Source organism: Odocoileus virginianus, unplaced genomic scaffold (assembly GCF_023699985.2).
Source record: "Odocoileus virginianus isolate 20LAN1187 ecotype Illinois unplaced genomic scaffold, Ovbor_1.2 Unplaced_Contig_25, whole genome shotgun sequence".
Lineage (NCBI taxonomy): Eukaryota > Metazoa > Chordata > Mammalia > Artiodactyla > Cervidae > Odocoileus > Odocoileus virginianus.
In genome coordinates, this window is record NW_027224342.1 from 445,926 (window position 1) to 467,922 (window position 21,997).

General features: G+C 47.7%; 1 protein-coding gene across 6 annotated transcripts in view; it reads left to right on the forward strand.

Annotated features, from left to right (window-relative positions):
* The first annotated feature begins 5,077 nt into the window (after positions 1–5,077).
* RAI2 (retinoic acid induced 2) overlaps positions 5,078–21,997 on the forward strand; it is a 77,736-nt gene continuing 60,816 nt past the window's right edge. Inside the window, exon 1 of one of the 6 annotated variants that reach the window (XM_020913113.2) lies at positions 5,078–5,345. The gene's annotated coding sequence lies outside the window, so the exon portion shown is untranslated. Of the gene's footprint in view, positions 5,346–5,508; positions 5,944–21,997 lie in introns of those variants that run through there. The other 5 variants (XM_070464479.1, XM_070464478.1, XM_070464480.1 and 2 more) reach the window with 5 other exon arrangements.

The following is a 21,997-nucleotide window of genomic DNA, read 5'->3' on the forward strand; positions in this document are numbered from 1 at the left end:
AACTGTGGTTACACTGTCTTTACATGCATTGGGAGAGGGAGGTATTCTTTCCAGCAAATCTCTCCTCTCACCTATTTGGTCCAGCTTATAGCAGGAGGGAAGCAATTATCCTCAGATCAAACAGACCCCATCCTAAAGTTAGGATCAAATTCTAAGGTACATGATTTCAAAGGAGAGGGATGGATACATGAATAGCATTAGGGCTCTGTTAGGAAAGAGGAATGGTGAATACAGAATGGAGCAGCTACAAGCAATGCCCTTTATAATAAGCCTACTTCTTACCCTTAACAATTCCCGCAAATCCTCTGAAATCCAATGCCCTTCTGACTGAGACTACACAGAGCTACACCTGGACTATGAGAGGCCTCGGGCTCTCATTGCTCAGTACCTCCTTGTTCCACATGTTGTGTGTGTGTGTGTGTGTGTGTGTGTGTTGGTCGCTCAGTCATGTACGACTCTTTGTGATCCCACAGATTGCATGGGGTCCATACAGGCTCCTCTGTCCAAGGGATTCTCCAGGCAGGAATACTGGATTGGTCCCCATTCCCTTCTCTGGGGGATCTTCCCGTCCCAGGGATCGAACCCAGGTCTTCAACATTGCGGGCAGATTCTTTACTGTCTGAACCACCAGGAAGCATGTAGTTTATTACTGTAAAGTAACAGCTGTTGGAGATATGCTTGTCGATTGCCTAACTGAAGGACCAACTCACAAATCCTTTGATTCACTCTTTGCCAAAATTATCAAAAATTTCACTGGACTCTATTATGGTCTTTGGATAAAATCAGGGCATAGGAAATTTCATAACAGATCTCTGAATGAAGAATACTTAAGCCCCCATGCCAACCACAAAGTCTCTGTTCTATCAAAATAGTCAAAACCTTTCCCTTATCCTGTGATTCCAGATATTCCTTAGGTCAAAATGTCATTGCAGCTGGACTGTCTCACTGAATGCTCTCCATCCTCTTTCCCGGAGCCTGGGTTGGATTTCAAACCTCTGTGATTTAATTACTGCTTGCATTTTTTTCCAGTATTTATCCCTTTTGCATCGTGATTATGTTTTCAAATGCCTGCCTCATTCAGTCACTTAATCATCCAGTAAATATTCTTGACCACAAAAATTTTTTAAAGAGTTTCAGTTCTAAATACATTATTCAACTTCAGTAAAATATAGACCCCTTAAGAATTTCTTGCAAGCAGTGGACCCTTTCCCTCAGTGACATTCAATACCAATGAGCATTAAACTGGCATCAACAACTTCAGGGCTTCCAGCAACTCCTACAGAAATCCACAACAGTGTTTATGCAGATTAGATCAAATCACGTTGGCACAGCCCAGGGTGATGGGCTCAGCCTTCAACTCAAGTCACATGTGTCTTCTGTGGAGCTCATCAACACCCACTGACCAACATCCAGGGCCCAATCCCTCCCAAATCTAGGTCTGCAGCTTAGAGTTTGAATTCCAGACCCATTCTTGTGAATGCTTCTTGGACTTCTTTATGTGGTTACCCAAGAGGCACTTCCAACTCAAGATATCCTAACCAGAGCTCCTTGGAGTGCACATTGACGGTGCTCCACCCCCATCCCTGGGATGCCACCATTTCAACGTGCTCCACACATGTCCAGCTGCCAATATCTTCTCCCAATACCTGGGAAGGGCTCTCTGCCTATGCTGGGTGGCAGGTTAAAATTGCCAGATAATCAGCGCCCCCTGGGCCCTTAATCAGCTTCCTCACCTCTTGAGTGGGACAATTTTGAAATGAGTGCTTTGCATCATTTCCAAGAGTTTGCTTGCGGGATTCCGCTCCAGTTGCCTATGGTGGTAATTGGCAACCCCACTATTGGCTGCCGCCTCTCTCTTTCCCTTCCCTACTTCCCTATCAGTGTTTCCTTCACCTTTACATTCAGGATCTGCTTCTGGGGGACCCTAGAGTGTTCATCATCTCCAGCTCTGAATCTGCTTCTCTTCCTCAGGACCTCTATCACAGTGATCACACCCCCACCCACTCTGTCACCCAATTTAGAAAGTCAGGCACAAGTTACTCCAACTCCTGCTGATTGCTCCACCACTCAGTCCTGTTGATCCTATATCCCCAGAATCACTTGACTCAAGTTCTGATCCTTCATGTCTGCTGGCACTGCCTTGACTCAAACTTTGGTCATGCCACAGTCGCTCTCACCTGGTCTCCCTGCTGCCTATCTCACCCCCTGCAACCAGCCCTTCCCACCCAACACCAGAGTGATCATTCCTTAACCCAAATCTTTCCTGGTCACTCCCTTGCTCAAAGTCCTTCAGTAGCTCCCCATTGATTATAGGAAAAAGCTCCTTTACAGGATAGACCCTAGCTAACCCGTAGCTTCCTCCACCCCTCCTTGCTGCTATTCTTCATAGCCCCTTCTCCAGCCTCACAGAGCATTTGAAGCCTCCAGAACGTGCTTTGCATCTGAGCTTTGGTGCCTGCTGTTTCCTTCACTTGTAATGACCCTCTCTTCGAAAAACTCCCATTCATCTCTCACTGCTCTGCTCTTAGCAACATCTCTATGCCATCTTTTCTGTCTTCCCTGCCCCATGCCACTTGCTACGTCTTCCTGCACAGTGATAGGCCCACTCCCCTGGTATTCACCTAGCCCATTTTATAACTCCTCATGTACACATGGTGTCACATAATTGGTAATAGTCTGTTTACTGGCCTATGAGCTCCTTGAGATCAGCAGTATATGTTGACCATCTCTAACCATAGTCCTTAGCTCAGTGAGTAGCATACAGCAGGTGCTTCATAGAGGTTTACTGCACAAACGAATGAATTACTCATCTGGCAACTATGTGAAACTGGATTATGAGTCGATTCTGTATTAGAAAAGCAGGATATAGATCAAAGAACCAGATCCAAAATGGGAAATTTCCTGAGTCTTTACTTAAAATTACCAAATGTTTGAATTACAGATCTCAACAATCACCCTGATTGACCCTGAAAGATTTTTGTTGTTGTTGTTCTTCCCTGTTGTTTGGGCATGTCCTTTCCTCCCTCCATTTTCTGTATGAACAAAATTCTTTCATATTAATGTCCTATTTCTATCCCCAAACCTCTCCTCCCCCCAATGCAGACCCTCCCTTATAGACTCTTCTTTTCACCTTCTCTCTGCAAGGGCAGCTGCAGTGAAAGTACAGAAGGGTGCCACTGCACATTTCTCTGGAAATGGGGGCCATGATGCCTGTTTATTATGCATTAATCTGAATCAATACAGTCTTTCCTGAAAACATAAGCACCTCAAAGGGCAACAAATATGAATCACAACTGCCAGTGAGGATCAAACATTAACCCAGGGCTGTGATGAGGCCAACAAAAGAAATAGGCTAGTAATTGCCTTCCAGGATATCAATCCCTACCTTATACACACATACCCCCTCAACACACACAAAACCTTTATGGTTCTTTCATCCATGAACTTGCCCAATTATAATTGCCCAGCTGTGTCTTTAGTTGTATTCAGACTAGGTCCTGGCAGCCGAGACCTCACATACCTGATCCACGACTCAGAACATTTCTCAAATCTATAGAGGAAGTCTTTGGTTTCTGAAATGGTTGAAGATGTATTCACAGACAAATATTTCCACAGGTATCATTAATGACTTGGAGCTGATTTAAAACCTCCAGAACCTGACCGCAACAAGCAGGAACTGGTACTTTCTGTTGATACTCGTTTCTATCAGTTCTTAAACTTGCATTGTGTGTCTTTCTGCCCTTAGGTCGATCGGGTACTTCTAAGTTTAAGTCTTTTTTTTCCAAAAGAAGAAATTCAGTATCAAGGAAAGGTACTACCAGGGCTGACTTCTCCCTTAGGGGCAGTAGGCATGATGCCTGAGGCCCAAAATATTTTCAGGGGCTCAGGGAAATGTTTTAAAATCAGATTTTCAAATTTCTTTCAAAATCAGAAGAAAATGTGTTGTTTTAGGTCAAAGAAAATGTTTTAATATATAATATTAATTCATTCATCCTTATACCAATGCAATCATAAAATGTAATTTTTACCATTTTTTCTATGGAGGAAACAGTCCACAAAGGCAAAGTGCCCACAAAATGTATAACGTGGCCCTGGTTTCTACCATATTATGCTTGCAACACGACAAGGTTAGAATTGAACCTTTCAAACCCAAGTTCCAGTTCCCATACTAATCATAAACGTGCAGGCTGCTCTGTATGTACTACACACTCTGGTCACCCCCAATTCTACAAAAGGGCAAGTCATGGCCACTACTCATGTGAGTGTCCAGACTCAAGGAGGTTTGAACACGCAAAGGACATCCAGATTCAGACCAGCACTCTCTGCTCTGTTTCAAGTAATTTCTGCTCTGCCTTTCTCTCTCAAATATCTGCATCCTGTTTTGATTACCAAAAAAAAACCTCTTTTCATCTTTAGGGATTAATTAAGCCAATGTATTTGCTTCCTTTTCTCTCTTAAAACATTTATAGTATTTAGGTTTTTTGTGTTTTTTTTTTTTACTTTGTTTTAAAATGATCAATACTACTACTGATACCTATGATTTATGTACTGATTGGCGACCACATAGTCATCATCTCTGTAAGGCCAGTTCTTAGCCCAGTGTCTGGCAAACACTGGGTGCTTAATAAATGTTAGATTAACAGATGCATCACCTCTTCGGCAAGTATGCGGAAATGAGATTATGTCTGTGGGCTAATTTTGTCTTCAATCATCTCGCACCTTGGGAGGAAGATCTTCGACCTGTATCACAACTGGCATTTTAGGAGATGGTCGCTGGGCCCTTGGCACCTCTGCCGCCTCCATCCACCCGCCACTCCCTCCCAGCTGGGCTCTGTTCTCTCCCAGCATCCTGGGGTCTGAAATGGTCCCCAGCCTGCTGGGAGGCAGCAGGGTCCCCGCTCCACCGGCCCTCCCCGGCGTCGCCCCCGCGTCCCAGCACCCCTTCCTCCCGCCACCCCGCGCCTCCCACAGCCACGCCCTCCCCGTGGGCGAGATCACCTGTCCGTCCTCAGCAGCCGCCTCCTCGGGTACCCTTTCGCCCCCCTCCTGCTCCCCCTCCTCCGCCACCTCCCCCAAGCCCTCCCCTTCCCCGCCTCCTCCCACCCCTCGGTGTATATAGTAAAGGCCGGGCGCCGCACGCAGACACACACTCGTCCGGACACAGGCGCACACACGCTCACGCACGACCGGCAGCGGCGGCGGCGACAGCAGCTCGGTGACAGCGGCGACGGCAGCTCCCACCGCTGCGCACCCCCTTCAGGCAGCCGGAGGCGAGGCCAGACCGGAGAGTCCCCGCACCCGCGACCACCCCACGGCTTCCTGGAGGCGGCGGCCGCGATTGCGAGGTAGCGGCCGCGGCGCCCCCATGTGGGCCGGGGTACTCCCCCCCCACCCCGCGCCCTCCCCGCGCGGACCTGCCACCGGGACGCAGGGGGCGCGCCGGGCTGGGCGCGCCTGGCGGGGCCCGGCGCCCGGGGAGGGGCCTGCTCCCGGGGGCAGGACGGCGCCTGGAGGCCGGGGCCGGCGGGGAGGGCCGGCGGGGGCGGGGACGCGAGGCGAGGCCGCCACCCGCGCGGCGTCCCCGGGCCCCGCTCCTGCTCCCAGCGCCGCGCACTGGCCGGCGGGGCCAGGGCCGGCCGGGGAGGCGGCACAGGGCGGCGGGGCGGGGGCCCCAAAGTGGGTTTCGGGCCGCCACCGGCGCTGGCACAGGGCGCAGAGGGCGGCGCGCGGTGGACTCCTCGCCCGGGCATCGCACCGGGCCGCTTTCGGCTCTGTCGCTCTGCCCCGGCCCGGAAAAGCCGGCGCCTTCCAGGCCCTTCGAAAGATGGATTCTGTTGACGTATCTGGCGGCCCTGGCGAGCCGGGTGGAAAGTTGGGTTTTGCCAGATCGCACTGGGCTCGTCTTTGTGACGCTCGGCCAGCCCCGCATCCTCCCGGAGCTGGGTGAGTGTGCATTGGCGCCCCGGGAGTCCTCGTGCCCCCCAGTGCCCAGACCCGGGGTGGCCGCACCAGCTAGGGCTTTCTGCCATGTTAGGCACCGAGCAGCCTTCTCGCTGCATTTTGGCGTGCGTTTCAGCGGTGCCTTTTGCTGCGAAGGGACTTCTTGCCTCTCTCCCCGTTGGCTTTTTCGGGGTTGGGGTTATGCTCTGTGTGTTTGCTTGTTTGCCATTTAAAGCCCGACTATTGTTCAGGATAAGCTCCGCCTGGGTGGGGAAATGGCATCCCACCACAGTTGCCGGCGAGGGGTAGAAATGTTGCCAACAGCTGCTGCTTTGTGCTTCCCTATCAGAAGTCCCTGGAGTAGGTTTGGGGCACGACGGATGGCCGGAGAGAGGGATGAGGCACGGAAGAAGAAGGTGGCTTTGGAGGAACGAATTGTCACCCACCCCGAGGCACGCAGTCCGCTTCCCTCTCTGCCTGCCAAACTTTTATGAATATTCCTTTTGTGATGGGGGAAGCTTAATGAATTCAGCCCAGTTTTCCAGGGAAAAGCAACCCGGCTTTAACAATGGTTTGAGAACTTAATCAATGAGAAGGGCCGGGGAGGAGGAGGAGGAGGAGGAGGCGCTGACACCAGTAATCGGCTATGTGGTTGCTTTTTGCAGAGTCAGGTAGGGGAGAGGTGGGCAGGGCAGGGCGCAGCGCCTGGGTGGCCGCGTGCCGGGGGACTGTCAGGCGCTTTTACCTGTGCCCGCTGGAGCCACCCACCGTCGTGCCCCCACCTCACTGTCTGCCCAGAACTCTGCGACGGGGCTCGAGGGGCCGCTCGCGGCAGTGCGCGGGCGGCCCCCCTCATCTGGCGTTTTTAAGGATGTGTAAATATTTTGCTGAGGGTAAGTGACATCAACAGAATGATATTCCGCAGAGCCCGGGTGTGCAGCGATGATAAATAGATACGGCCAAACAAAGTTTTGATAACCGCGGATTCTCATGGCTGGCTCTGTTTCATTTTGGGTCTTTGTTTTTGTTGGTTTAGCATTATCTCTCATCCTCTGGTGTGATCCCTTTATTTAGCTGATTCTTGGAAGCTTCTCTTTAGAACAGAGAGAAAAGCAGCCAGCAGGGAGAAAACGATTCTTAGCTTTGCATGCAGCGGGCAAGGTTTTCTATGCTTTCCCCGGTGAGTCGTTCCGGGACTGTTTTCTATGTCTCTTTTCCTCCTTTCCAGTCACCAGAATCGTTTGTTGATTGACCAGGAGATTTCGGATAACTTTGAAAATGTGTTGTGATGTGCCTTTGTTACAGGAAAGAGGTGGCAGTACAGTGGGGAGGCTAGTGGGAGGGCAGTGGGGAGGCTAGCGGGTGGGAGCCCCTACCCACTGATTGTCCTTGGCGTTTTCTTCTCAAAGGGGAACACGGGGAGCTGTGCTTCTTTTGGAAGGCAGCGGGGTGGCTGGAAGGCTGAAAGCTGGGGGGGCATCCCAGTTTCTCTGCCCCTTAGAAGCCCAGAGAAGCCACTGTACCCCACCCCATACACAGTATTCCGTGAGTGGGCACGTCTGTCTCATCCTGCCAGATGCCTGCCAGAGGCATCCATAAGGTGGCTGGGCACCAGGAGCCAAGTCAGACTGGATCTTGGGGGTCCTGGTTGCTTTGTCACTAGCCCATGGGACCATTTAGCCACCTAGGGAGGCCTTTTATCATGCAAAGAAGCCCCAGACTTCCAGAGGTGAGGTTTGGCCCAGGAAAGGCTGCCCATCTCAGAAACAAATGAGAAAACAGCTTTGCAGGTGATGCCAGTTGCCAGTATGAGAACTTGGTTGGTGGGCATTTGGGCAAGAACTGTAAAATAAATGAAAAGTCTTTTAGCCAGAAGACCGGGCCCCTGAAATGCAAAAAAAGAAAAAAAAAGAAAAAAGAAAGCAAAGAAAAAGAAAAGGCTGGAAGGTGTGTGACAAGGTGTTGCTGGGAGCGCTATAACACCAGACGACCAATATAGCTCTGGCTATGATGATCCCGAAAACTAGATAGGACTGGTCTCCCCAAAGCCGTTTGACCCAGGATGGAAGTATTCTGTACGTGGAGACATCTACACACAGTGTGCTCTGAATGGACAGTAAGAAGAGAGCAAGGGTCTATCCTCTGGCTCCTTCTCTAACCTTAGTTTTGGGGAAGCAGGGGGTAGCGGAGGGAAAGAAGTCGAGAGGGAAATGAACATTTGCTGTTGCCCTCTGTCTGCCAGACACTGTGCATATGGGAAACCATGATGTGATGGAGGCATTATTTTACAGATAAGGAATCAGACTCGGAGAAATTTCCAGTCGAGTGTCTGATTCCAGACCTCAGTGGTTATGACTTAAAGGGGCAATGTGTTCCTCTATCCTTCCCTCAAGGCTCTTATTTATTTCTCCCCGGGACTAGAGTCCTCAGCCCCTACCAAATGCAATACCTAACTAGGGGAGGGGGGGCACCAGACGACCCCTCTGTAGTGAGGCAGCTCAGCTACCCCAGCAGGGTACATGGTTATGTGCTAAGGAGATAGACCCCAAATAGTCCCTAACCGTTTCAGATGGAAAAGACTGTACCGTTTCATCTTGGAATTCCCAAAAGTCAACCGTCACTGAATGAACCAGAGTTGAGTGACTAAATGATGGAACTGATGGAATGAATGGTGGTGGGAGGGAGCTATGTCATTATCAAGGGAGACCAGCCAGGAGAAATCCAGAGGTTTGTGTGTGGTTGGGGTCTTGGAGTACCTGGTGTGATGCTGCAGTTCTAGCCTTGAGGAGTTCCAAGCTGACGAGCCTGTGTGAGATGAGCAGTCACATTCCCATCTTATCCGTGAGGAAACTGAGGATGAGACCGAGTGGGTAATTAGCCTGAGGACCATGGTGGGGCCAGAGGGTAGGTAAGGTATTTCTGACTCTTAAACATCTCAAATAAATAAACGCTAAATAAAAACGAGATGGGTTCTTGCTCTGCCACTGCACCATCAAAGCAAAGTCCTTTAGCCCCCTTCCAACCAGATGGTGGCCTTTAAGCCCCTAAAAATTCTGGGGCCACTGGGAGAGCCAGGATTTGAATCTCTGTATGAGGTGTTTCTGACTCTCCTGCCTTCATGATGAGAATATGAGGGGGACCTCAGAGAGAATGAGGCTCTCGAGGAGGGGGAAAGATGGTTAATTGCACTCTCCCATGCACAAAAGCCTGCGTGGGATTCTGAATTAAGCTTGATTTGGGGATCAGGGTGACATCCTTGCTGTAGAGTTGGCAGCGCTTGTCTTTGGAGAATGCCTCTGATTACCACTTCTCCCTCCCACCTGACCGTCTGCCCGAATGCCCATCATCTCATTCTCTGTAGCTCAAGGCGTCTCCTTTGTGGTCTGTCATTTCTGATGAGCCTCTCAAGGCTCCCGCTCTCCTATGTTCTGATGGCAGCTGCTGAGGAGGTGACTCGTGTTAGTACTTTGGGATTTTGCACATGACACCCTCCTTCTCTCTCCAGCCAAGAACACACATGGGAACACGCATGCACACGCAGAGGCAGGCGCATGTAATTTGATCATGCCTCTGTATCTGCTTCACCAAATTAGATTGCAAACCCAGAATTGTTATTGAAAGAACATACGTGACTTTGGCAATCTTCTATCCCAGCCCCTGCCTTAAACAGATCCAAAGAGCTAAGATGCAGGCTGCTCAAGCTGCAGATGCCTTAAGTAATGATTATACTCTCTTGGCCTTGCCATGCCGGCCCCTGGGGCCTTTCATAAGAGCCCATTTTAATCTCCACTTAGAGGTAGGGCTGAGCTCCTAGAACATCCCAGTCTTGCAGTTCTGGTCTCTGCTATAATTCTTATCGCCCACCCTGCTCTCACCTGTCATTCTTCTTCCCACAGTTTTATTTGGTCTTTCAGCACAGCACTGTCTAATAGAACTCTCTATGACAATGGAAATATATTATATCTGCACCATGCTGTATAGTAACTACTAGTCATATGTGGCTTTTCAGCAGGTGAAAGGTGGCTACTCCAAAATAGGACATGCTATGATGATAACGTATGTACAGGATTTCTATGACCTGGTGCAAAAAAAAAAAAAAAGAATGCAAAATAGCGCATTAATAATTTTTCTATTGATTGCATGTTAAAATGATCATATTTGGAATGTGTTGGTCAAATAAGCCAGAGTGTTGAGATGAACGTCACCTGTTCCTTTAGAATCACGTACGGATTTCTGTTCAGCAGCTCTGCCCCACCAGCCCGTGCCTTCAGCCTCATAGCGCCTCCAGGAGTTTCGGGTGGCATGAACACCCTCCATCTCCATGGCAGGCGGGAGGCCTGGGGCTGACTCAAGAGCCATAGCAGCCTGGCATCAGGCCGCTCTAATTTTCGGGAGCTAAGGTGCCATTTGGGGGTGGGGGGTCCCATCAAGCCCACCTGTGAGCATGTTTGCTCAGTCACCTTCTGTGAGGAGCATGGGCCCTGAAACTTAATGGAGACAAGAGAACAGGGCAGGGGTACGGGTGGACGGGGCTGGCTTTCCTTTCCGTTCCTCCGCCCCAGGCTGGTGTCCTTGTCCATCAGAGAGCTGTCTCCCTCCTGAGTGACTGATTTCCTCAACACCTGCTCTAATAATATCCTTCCCGGGGATATGTGTTTGGAGAGTAGGGGCCCAAGGAGACACCCTCGCACTGAGAGTGGGTTATTTGGGGCTGGGGCTAGTCTTAAAGAAGAGAAGGGAAAGGGGGATGCACGTAGTCATTTCCTGACAGCTTGATGAAAACAAGAGCAAGGGAATAAATGCAGTTTCTGTGCGAGAGACAACAGGAGCACCAGGAAGGCCAGTTTCACACACCCATAGTGCCGCAGATGAGAAGCCCTGAGGAAGGCAGTTTGGGGAGGTGGGGGAAGGCTCACTGCGGGCATTGCCCTTGGCCCTGGGCATGGCCCGAGGAGACAGAGCTGAAATAATGGACTCGGGGCTTCGGTGATTTATAGGTCAGGCGCCTGTGGCTCTGGCTCCTGAGGGGGCTGCCCCCACAGGGGACCCTTGGCTGACCTCCTCGAGCTCCTCGGAAGGAGCTGGTTTTGTTTCCCATGGCAGAAGCAGACTGTTTACTGGAGCACAGGAAGAATCCGACATTCTGGCGAAAAATAATTCATTAACAGCCAGGGTATTACCAGTTCCCTGGAAAAGCTCCTCCAGCTGCACTGGAGCAACTGTTCTTTCTCAGCAGCAGAACTGGGCCTCGCTGGTGGCCAGGACTGGGTATGCTTGGGCATTTTTGTCATTGTTGTTGTTTTTGCCTTTGTGTGTATGCCCACTTTGGCCTTAAAATTCAGACAAAGAAACAGTGGCCTGAAAGGGTTGAGACAGTGTAGCTGTCAGCCATTCTGTCCACCATGCTTTTAGCCTGGAAACTCTAGGCCAACTCTAGGGACATGCATCTTCCCTGACCAAAGTCCATCCTCATGCCGGGGGCACTGCACAATCACATAGGATGTTCTAGAACTAAAAGAATTTTCGAGAATCTCAGCACCTGCTCTTAAGACTTTATGGAAACAATTGGCTAAAGGACTCCCATACCCACCTCCCCACCCCCACCCCCCACACACACACTGAGCAGAATGTCCTATCTTGCTGTGTAGAATTCTTTGCTTACTATGAATTGGCACAGCGGGGCTGAAGTATGTGATTCATCATCCTAGTTTTGAGGGTATTTGGAAAGCCAGGCAGGCATAACCAACAGAATGGTTTGCATGTTTTGTTCACTAAGAATGATTGAATCTACAGTAATAAATAAAATGGAATGATTCAGGAAGCTTTTTATGCTCTGGAAAAATCTGCTTTAAAAGAAGGGGGTGGTTGTCTGCTTGTTTGTTTTTTAATGCCTCATGCTCAGAAATGTGTATCCAGCTAGCAAGAAATGGGAAAGAATGACATTTCCTTGGTTTAGTTTTTAAAAACACTAATTGCAGGTTAAGTAAGATGCAGTGTATTGATTTTGGTTTTGTATGGAACATAACGAGATAATCATTTTATTTTATGAGATATTAATTTCCATCCATTTAGACTGATGAAATACGCATTTCACATGCACCCTGCTAGCTCCACCATCATCACAGTATTGCTTTAATGTTCCTAGATTCAGATTGAGAACCTGTTTCATTTATTTGGAAAGGAATCAGTATGTCCTTAGTAAACATATGTGTAAGCCAACCTTAGATTTCAAGGAAAATGGGATTTTTCTTCTTTGATGACTACCGAAGATATGAATATTAAAGGGCAACTATATATGCCTTTAATTAGAGCACAGTTTCTCCACCTTGACCCTGTTGACATTTTAGGCCAGATCCTTCTATGTTGTAGGAGGCTGTCCTGTGCACTGGAGGGTGTTTAGCAGCATCCCTGGCCTCAACTCACTAGATGCCAAAAGTGTCACCCCTCCCCCCTAGTTGTGATGGCCAAAAATGTCTCCAGATCTTGCCAAATGCCCCCTCTGGGGCAAAATGGACCCTGATTGAGAACCACTGGTCTAGACCAAGATTTAATAAGTAATTTGTGGCTTTTGGATAATTCAATTTGAAATAATACAAGACAGAATTTCCCTCTCTGACTTATATGTGCAATTCATGGGAGTGATTAATTAATGGTTGGAAGTGGGTCATGTGCCTGATTTAATTGTAATTTGGATGCAAGGGTCTGTAAGGTTGTATAAGCACAGAGATTTTTCTTTAAATTCAGGCGACTGAATAAGTCATAGGTAAGTGGGGGACACATTGTAACAACTAACACCTTTTCTGTTTTTTCATTAAGAGAACAGGTTTATTTCTTCTCAGTTTCTTTTTCACATGTGCCTGATTTCAGACATGCCTTCTCAGCCACCAGGCATCTTCCTCCACCCCCACCTCTCCCCACTGTCATGTCTCCTATAGCATCTTAAGCCTGAGCCAATTAATTTAGCCCTTTAGTGTACTTGGGAGAGCCCTGCTCATAACACTGTAATAGACTCACTGCAGATCGTGGCAGCCCTTTACCCACCACTAATTTCTCTGTTTTCCCGTTCTGTTGAGAGAGAAAGTCAATGATGAGCAGATGGAGCCTGTTTCAAAATTATTGGACATTCACATTCAGGTGGACTTCACCACCCCTCCCAGTTTTTCCCCCTCTTACATACATTTATTTCCCTGCAGCAGTTCTGCTTGGGAAAAGGAACGGCAGCAGGGCTCCTCTAGCCAGCTCGGTCCTGGTAATGCCCTAGGTCAGCAGCAACAGATGGAATGCTGCTGCCGGGAGCCACAAGAGGGGTAATCATGCCTTCACGGGGAATGTGTCATGGGGTAAACCATTCCTGCCCATCCATGGAAATGGGATGAGCCCTTGGGGAACAGAGAGAGAACGGAGAGGTGGATCGCTCATTACATAGGACAGTGTCCTGAGGCCAACCTCATCCCAACCGTCTTTGGGGTGGGATGGGTGTTTAGGGAGTGCTCACGGGTATGGCCAGGTGCTCAGGGCACACATCACCAGGGGCGGGGGGGGGGGGGGCACTTCACTTTGCAGGCATCCAAGGCCGGCTGAAGGCTGACCTTTTCCAAAGAGTGTCTGAGGGAGTTCTGAGTGTCCAGTGTGGAAGGAGGCTTAGCCAGTGAGGAAAGATAGAAAGGTGAGCACGTGGGGGGCTGGCCAGGCCAGCAGTAGCCCTTCATTGGCGAGTTCGTGCCTCCCTTGCTGAGTCGTTTGACTCTTGGCAGACAGCCACTGGGTGCTTGAGTCCAGGCAGGGAAATAATTGATTTGCAGCACGTGACGCTTGGTCATCCTGAGTTGGCTCTCCCTCGTGGACCAGGATTTGGGTGATGGCTGCAACACTAGGAGAGGAAGTGGGATCAAAAATCTGGGCTTGGAGGCCAGTTTCGTGGTGCAGAGGCCACTGGGGCCACCGCTGTGTGCTGCTGACGCCAACAGACAGGTCCGAGTGGTATGTTGTTCCTCAAAATAATGGCGATGGAAATGGCTGTGAAAAACATTTAGACCCTTGTCATAAAAATGCAAACAGTCTTCCTGCTATAGGGAAAAGCTAAATAAACTCTATTGCAGCTGTATTAAGTAGAAACAGATTTAAAAATCGAGTGTTTTTTTTCCTGAGACACTTATTTATAGCAGGTTGGGCAAAGGCTGCCACTATCTTTCGCGACTCCGGAAGACTGTTTTCCAGATGGTCCTTGCTGTTTTTCTCTTTATTAAGCTTAGCTGAACCCGGCCTTGCTTGGAAAGGTTCATAGAAACTGGTGTTATTTTTTTCAGATTACAATGGTCATTGATTGGCTAACAAATCAATGGATGGGAATGGATCGAGCCTGTGCCAATGGATTTCCTTTTGCATTTCAAAATAAGAAAAATGTCAAGGAAAGCTCAGAATAGGAGTGCTATTTCGACTGTGTACATCAAAGCTTTGAAAACCATTCAGGGCTGCGTTTTCTATTAATTTACATTTGCATTTTTTTTTTCTAAAATAACACCATCCTCTTTGCTAAAAACTGCAACGTTACCGTTTCCTTTCCAACATCTAAACAATGTCCAGATACATTTCAGATTGAGCAATTAGCTCTGGCTGCAATTTCCTTTTAGGAAAAAAAATCACTAACCCACTAGACTAAATATGAAATTATTGAATGTGAAGATATCAATATTTGTTCTAGGATCCTTTGTGGCTTATCACTTGCATTTTAAGAAGGCTAGAAGAGGCTGGTTCTACCTGGCCTTTCCATGTTAGACACACCCACAACAGAAAACTCAAACTTTGTGTTTTTGCTCTTAGGAGCTGGGCAGCTGAATTTAGGGTCATCAAGGCTGATTCTTACAGCTGAAACTGCACAGGGAACCATTTTGAAAAGGCACATAAACCAGTGATCCCTGCAGACCAGGCTTGAGTACCACCGCTCCACTGGGGCAAAATTTCTACCCATTCACAGTTAAATGAAAGAAGAGTGAAACTGTATACTGAGTTTCCATTTTTATAGAACTTCCCTTTATTCTAAAATGGCCTTTCCCACTTTTTTTAGTGTTAAAGTCTCTTTTGTGAATGATGATATTTGTAGTTTAGCATCTTTTTTTTCACAAAGTCAGAAGTTGAACTCATGTTGGATCCTACTTTTTTTTTTTAATGTTACTCATTCAGAACATTAGAAAGTCTGGGATTTACTGAGGAGGCCTGAGTAGATCAGGAAAGGGAGCCTTTGTTGCATTTCTAAGCCAGAAAAACCCACCTGAGCTAGAGTCCTGCTCCCATTTCCTTACCTGATTCTTTTGACCCGTCAGCCACAGAACTGTGGCTTTGTCCAAAGATCATGTGAAGAATGGAATTGCTTCTCCAGAGGAGGTTTTTTGTTTGTTTGTTTTCTGTTTTGTTTGGTTTTTTGGTTGCACTGTGAGGTTAGTGGGATCTTAGTTCCACCAGCTGAGATTGAACCCAAGCCCGCTGCAGTGGAAGCGCAGAGTCCTAACCACTGGACCACCAGTTCACACAGGCTCGACCCACTGTCCTCCTTTCCTCAGCATGGCTCACCAGGTAGTATCCTCAGTCCCCTTACTGCTCCAGAGTTGCTCTCCCAGCTGCTCCTCCTCTTGCTAAAGCAGCCCTCTAATTTTATCACTGTAGCTCAAGAACATTCAATGACTCCCTATTTCCTAATTAGACTAAATCCCCATATGAAGCCCTTTTTTCATTTTCCCAGGCCACTCTCTCCCTCAGGACTGCTCTTCAGTAGAGAGGATGCCTCCAGGTTGTATACGTGCTCTGACCCTGTGTGTTTTTATTGAAGTATGCTTGATTTACAATGTTGTGTTAGCTTCAGGTGTGCAGCAAAACACATTTATATGTAGGGCTTCCCTGGTGGCTCAGCTGGTAAAGAATCCGCCTGTAATGTCAGAGACCTGGCTTCGATCTCTGGGTTGGGAAGATATCCTGGCCTGGAGAATTCCATGGACTGTATAGTCCGTGGGATTGCAGAGTTGGACACGACTGAGCGACTTTGACTTTCATATATAGGGGTGTGTGTGTGTATGTGTGTGTATTGCGTGCTCAGTCACTCAGTCGTGTCTGATTCCTTGACTCTTTTGCAACCCCATGGATTGTAGCCCACCAGGCTCCTCTGTCCATGGGATTTCCCAGGCAAGAATACTGGAGTGGGTTGCCATTCCCTTCTCTAGGGGATCTTTCTGACCCAGGGATTGAACCTGGGTCTTCTGCATTGCAGGCAGATTCTTTACCATCTGAGCCACCAGGGAAGCCATATATATATATATATATATACATAAATATATAATTTTTTAGATTCTTTTCCTTTATAGATTATTACAAGATACAAGATATATTATTACAAGATATTGAATATAGTTCCCTATGCTATACAGTAGGGCCTTATTATTTATCTATTTTATATACAGTAGTGTCTGCTAATCTCAGACTCCTAATTTATCCTTCCTTCCCTTGTCCCTGGGTAACCATGAATTTGTTTCCTGTCTGTATTTCTGTTATGTATATAAGTTCTTTTGTATCAGTTTATTTTTTAGATTCTACATATAAGTGATATCATATGATATTTGGTTTTTCTGACTTACTTCACTTAGTATGATAATCTTTGGGCCTATCCATGTTACTACAAATGACATTATTGTATCCTTTTTATGGCTAAATAATATTCCATTATATATATATATATATATGCATGTGTGCATGCTAAGTTGCTTCAGTCGTGTCCGACTCTTTGCGACCCTATGGACTATAGCCTCCAGGCTCTTCTGTCCATGGGACTATCCAGGCAAGAATACTGGAGTGGGTTGCCATGCTCTACTTCAGGGGATCTTCCTGACCCAAGGATCAAACCCCATCTCTTGCATCTCCTGCACTGGCAAGCAGATTCTTTACCACTAGCACCTCTCAGAAAGCCCTACACACACACACACACACACACACACACACACACATCATACATAATCTTCTTCATCCATTCATCTGTCAGTGGACAGGTTGCTTCTATGTCTTTGCTACTGTAAAATAGTGCTGCTATGAATATTGGGGTGCATGTATCTTTTTGAATTAGAGTTTTTGTCTTTTCTGTATACATGCCCAGGATTGGATTGGTGGATCAACTCTATTTTTGCTTTTTAAGGAACCTTCATACTGTTTTCCAGTGTGGCTATTCCAGTTTACATTTCCACCAACAGTATAAAAAGGTTCCCTTTTTCCTACACACTCTCTACCATTTATTATTTGTAGACTTTTTGATGATGTCTCTCTCAGCTGTATTTTATTTGCTTTTTTTATGGGGGGAGGTTTGCAAGAAGATTACGAGATCTTTTGGGCATCTTTCTTTAGATGAAGAGCACCGAATTCTGAGTCTAATGTAATGGACCTTCCCATGGATTGTGACATTGGTGGTTTAAAAAAAAAAAAGGAAAAAAACCACACAAAATGAGACTCTCAAGCTTCAAGAATTATAGCCTTACTATGAGTCTCTCCTACAGTACTGCTTCTGGATTAGAATGCCCCATTTTTGACCTGCTAGAAGATGGGTGTTGCTTCAGGAGGGGACTGCTGGCTTGTCCTACTGAAAACAGAGCCGCTTATACAAACTTTGAAATTTGCAGTTAAGACATAGTGGAGGACAGTTAGCCAGTGCAAACTGTCCATTCTATTAGAAATGTTTCCAATGGCTTTTTATAAAGTTATGGTAGGACAGTATTACCTATTATTTGTCAAGCTCCTACTATAGCCTGGACAGTTGTACCAGGTGATTTACATCTATTATTTTTGTTCCAGCTCCATAAGAGTCATATGATGTAAGTGGGTATTTTGAGCTTTATATCATAAAGGGGGAATTAGAGGCTCAGAGAGGGTTAGTAACTTAAACAGAGTCACACAGCTCATAGGAGGTAGAACTGGGATTCCTCCCCAGTGTGGTTCAAAAGAATTTTCTGTGATGATGGGAATGTCCTTCACTATCCAATATGGTAGCCGCTAGCCAGCCTTAAGTTGCTGTTGAGCACTAGAAATGTCACTGGTGCGTGGCTGAGGCCTGACTTTTTCATTTTTCCTTAAGCATGTTTTAAGTGTGCGGCTCAGTGGTATTCAGTGTATCCATACTCTTGTGCAGCCATTACCACCATCCATCTCCGGAGAACCCTTTTCATCTTGCAAGTTGAATCTGTGTCCTCCTTAAACACTAACTCCCTGTTTACCCTCCTTCCCCAACCCCTGGCAACCACCTTTCTACTTTCATTTTTCTTTCTCTTTCAGTCTCCCCTTTCCCCCCACAGCCTCTGGTAACCACCATTCTACTCTATGTTAATATAAATCTGCTGTGCACATTTCCCCATTTGTATATTTCCAAAAGCAAGTCCTGAAAGGCATGAACTCAAAACCCGATTTCTGTTATTTACAGGGGTCTGTCCCCATTCATCAGTGATGAAATGTCAATGCAGTATTTGTCTATTTTAAATGTCAATTGCCCCTTGTGGCTAGTGGGTGCCATATTGGAGAGTGCCACTCTGGACCGACTTCGCTGTGCCACGCGGCCTGATGCGCACCTCTCCTGGAACGCCCAGCCACTCTGCGTCTCTCTTCTTCCCTCTCTGCCCAGCACAGCTCCCCTGTTTCTCAGAGGCCTGTAGACCAGTGGTTCTCAAGTTTTAGCAGGTGTTAGAATCATCTGGTGAAGTGAAAGTCGCTCAGTAGTGTCCGACTCTTTGTGACTCCATGGACTGTAGCCTGCCAGGCTCCTCTGTCCGTGGATTCTCCAGGCAAGAATACTGGAGTGGGTAGCCTATCCCTTCTCCAGGGGATCTTCCCGACCCAGGGATTGAACCGGGGTCTCCTGCATTGCAGGCGGAATTCTTTACCAGCTGAGCTACCAGGGAATCATCTGGAGGGCTGGTTAAAATACAAATTTCTGGGACCCGCCTGGCAGGCCTGGAGTGGGGCCCAAGAATTTGCATTTCTGGCAAGTTCCCAGGTGCTGTGGGGCTGCTGGTGCTAGGATCTTTGGTTGAACATTGTCTATCCAGGCTTAAAGACTAATTCCTACATCTTACAGTGGTGTGGCCTGGGGTTTAGCTGTTACCTCCTGGCATGCAGGGAGCAGTGGCTGCTGGCTCACCTCAGCTGGGAGAAGCCTCCTTCCTGCTCCTGTCCTGGGGACCTGGCCCTCCCTCAATCCCGACTTGACTTGGACCGCTGTTAGCTTGGGTCACTCCCTTGGCAATTGCTCTGGAATGCATTCATTTTCACTTGGGGCTCCTTAGGAGGGGCTGAAAAGCCAGGCAGGGTGAAGGAAGAGGCATAATCTCTAAGAATTTGCCTGACCACATCGGGCAAGCCAGGAAGGAGAGGCCCATTTATTGTCCACGCTGCTATTCTCTGCAATTAAAGGTGGCAGGAAACTTAACTAGAAAAGGAAAAAAAAAGTGAAGCAGGTGAGGCAGACAGATCAGGAAGCCTAGTCTCCCTACCCTTGTATTCTTACCCTAATTAAGGTCTCTGTCCCTTTCGGAGGGCAAAGGCCAAATGCCCTGGGGCAGGATTGGAGGTGCGGGGTGGGTGTGGCCAGGAGGGCCCAGAAGTCCTTGGGAAGGGTGCTGTCACGTCGGCCACCTTGACTCTGGATCTAGCTTTCATCAGTGCTGAGAATGTTGTTCTTATTAAAAATAAACACACATGTGAAGAAGTAGCTGCTAGGCTGTTTTTCTTATGAATGTTTGTAAAACAAAAGAGCAATGTGGAGTCATTTTTTTTCCCTAAGTGTGCACATATCTGTGTTTTCTCCCACAGAACCTACGCTTTTTTCTTTTCTTGTCTCCCCCTCTTTGTTTTGTTTTGTTTTTTTCTGAGAGCAGGAATCATACGTCTTTTTTTTTTTTTTTTTTTTGTGGCTTGGTCTTAAACCAGCATTCATTCTCTTGAGCCAGGCAGCACTTCCTAAAGTTCATTTTAATCACCATCTAGAACAACCCAAACCCTTCGTGGCTCCTGGCAGCATACTCTGCAGTACTTAGATGTTGATAATATGTTTAATTTTTAAAAGTTACAACGCGCAAATTTCCCCATTTGTATGTTTCCAAGAGCAAGTCTTGAAAGGCATGAACTCAAAGCCTCATTTCTGTTATTTACAGGGGTCTGTCCCCATTAATCGGTGATGAAATGTCAAATTCTTGTGCTTCGAGTACTTCCACCTTCCCACTGGGCTGTGTGCCGTCTCCCTCTGCATGAGCTCAGCAAATGTGAGCACACTGGTGAGGCCCCAGCCTTGTCCCTCTGGTTTTTAATCACTGCACCGCATCCTACTTTCCTCTGGTCCATTGGACCCACTCTCAGCCCCATCTCAGATATTTGGAACACAAGGCTCTTCATCCCCCTTCTGTATGGGATGCTTCTTCCCTTCCTGCAGATCTGTTGCTTTCCCCTTCTCTCTGTGATGGCCATTGCCAAGTTCCCCATTCCTTTGTTCACTTATGTGGGTGGGGTGAAGATACCAGGTTCTCCAAATCCATGATGGAGCTGAAGCACCTGGTCAGGAATTTCATGTACATGCTCGCAGGTAAACTGCACCATAATATTTAGAAACAGCTATTTTTCTTTGCAGTTTCCATGAGGAAACTGAGGCAGAAGGGCAGGTTATGGATGATGAGCAGAAAAGGTTGGCAGGATCCAAGGTTGTAAGCCTTGGCAAAGCACTTGGACTTTATCCCTAAGCAGTTTTACACAAGCCAGTGACATTATTTACTTCACATGTTTTGTTTTTCTCCCTAATGGAGAACAGGGCAGAAGGGAAGGTAGACCAGAAAGGCTCGGTTGCAGTAATCCAGGGAGACCAGTAACCTTGACCTTGAGTGGAAGCAGCATGGTGTCTGTGAATGGGGAGGCACGTGGCTGGATTCTAGAACTATTTAGGAGGCTGACTCTGGGACCTGCTAATGGCTGGTAGACAGACTAAATTGTGACAGCACCCTAATTTCTGTCATTTAGGCCCCTTAATGAGCCAGGGATTTCAGGAAAAAGGGACAGTTTAAGTACCTGGGCCCCACCCCGCCTTTGCAGCCAGGGGTGGGGCAGCCCAGATCTAGACAAGTGGTCAGAAAACCTTGGCACTGGCCCTCAGTAATCATCTGGGCACCCAACTCTGAAGGGAATATGATGAAAACAGTGAACCAACCAGAAAATGTGGGGGAGAGAGGAAACCTGACAGACATAGTGAACAGCCAAGAGCACCTTCAGTCAGCAGCTTTAAATACACTTTCCAAATTCATATGCTTTAAATAGGTCAGAATTTGTAAGCGCTGGCGGCCATGGGTGATCCTGCTGGTAGAGAGGAGTTTGGCTGGTGGCCTGCCACCAAGGTGACCAACTGTTCTGGTTGGCCAGGGATTCAGGGGGTTCCGGGGACATGGGACTTTCAGCTTTAAAATCCCACAGTCCTGGGCAAATTGGGCAAGTCGGTCACCCCACCTGCCGGGGGAGGAGTTGCAATCTGGACACCTGGCCTGATCAGGGCCAAAGCAGTGGAGACTCAGTTCAGCCTGGAAAACCGGTATGGGTACCCCACCACCGAGCAGAAAGGGAGCTTGGCAATGGCAGAGGAAAGAACATAACCCGAGCCCTTTCAGATAGCTTTTCTGGGTCTGCATGAAGTGCTTCTCTTAAATGGGAGCCTGAGAGGTCCATTCTACTTTCCTGTAACTGCCATATGCCTTGTGCCCCTTATAATCCTGCCCATCCAGGGATTCAGCCGGACATTTCTGGTGAATATTAGGTAAGTGAACAAATTCTTTGGTCCTGCTGGCCTCCTGGACATGCAAGTCCTTAACCAGATGTGGGAATATTTAAACTGGGCCCTGGGTGAGCTGAACAGTTTCTTTACATAATGTGTTCCTATATCCAATCATGGTGTGTGTGTGTGTGTGAGAGAGAGAGAGAGAGAGAGTCACTCAGTCATGTCCGACCCATTTCAACCCCATGGGCTATAGCCCACTAGGCTCCTCTGTCCATGGAATTCTCCAGG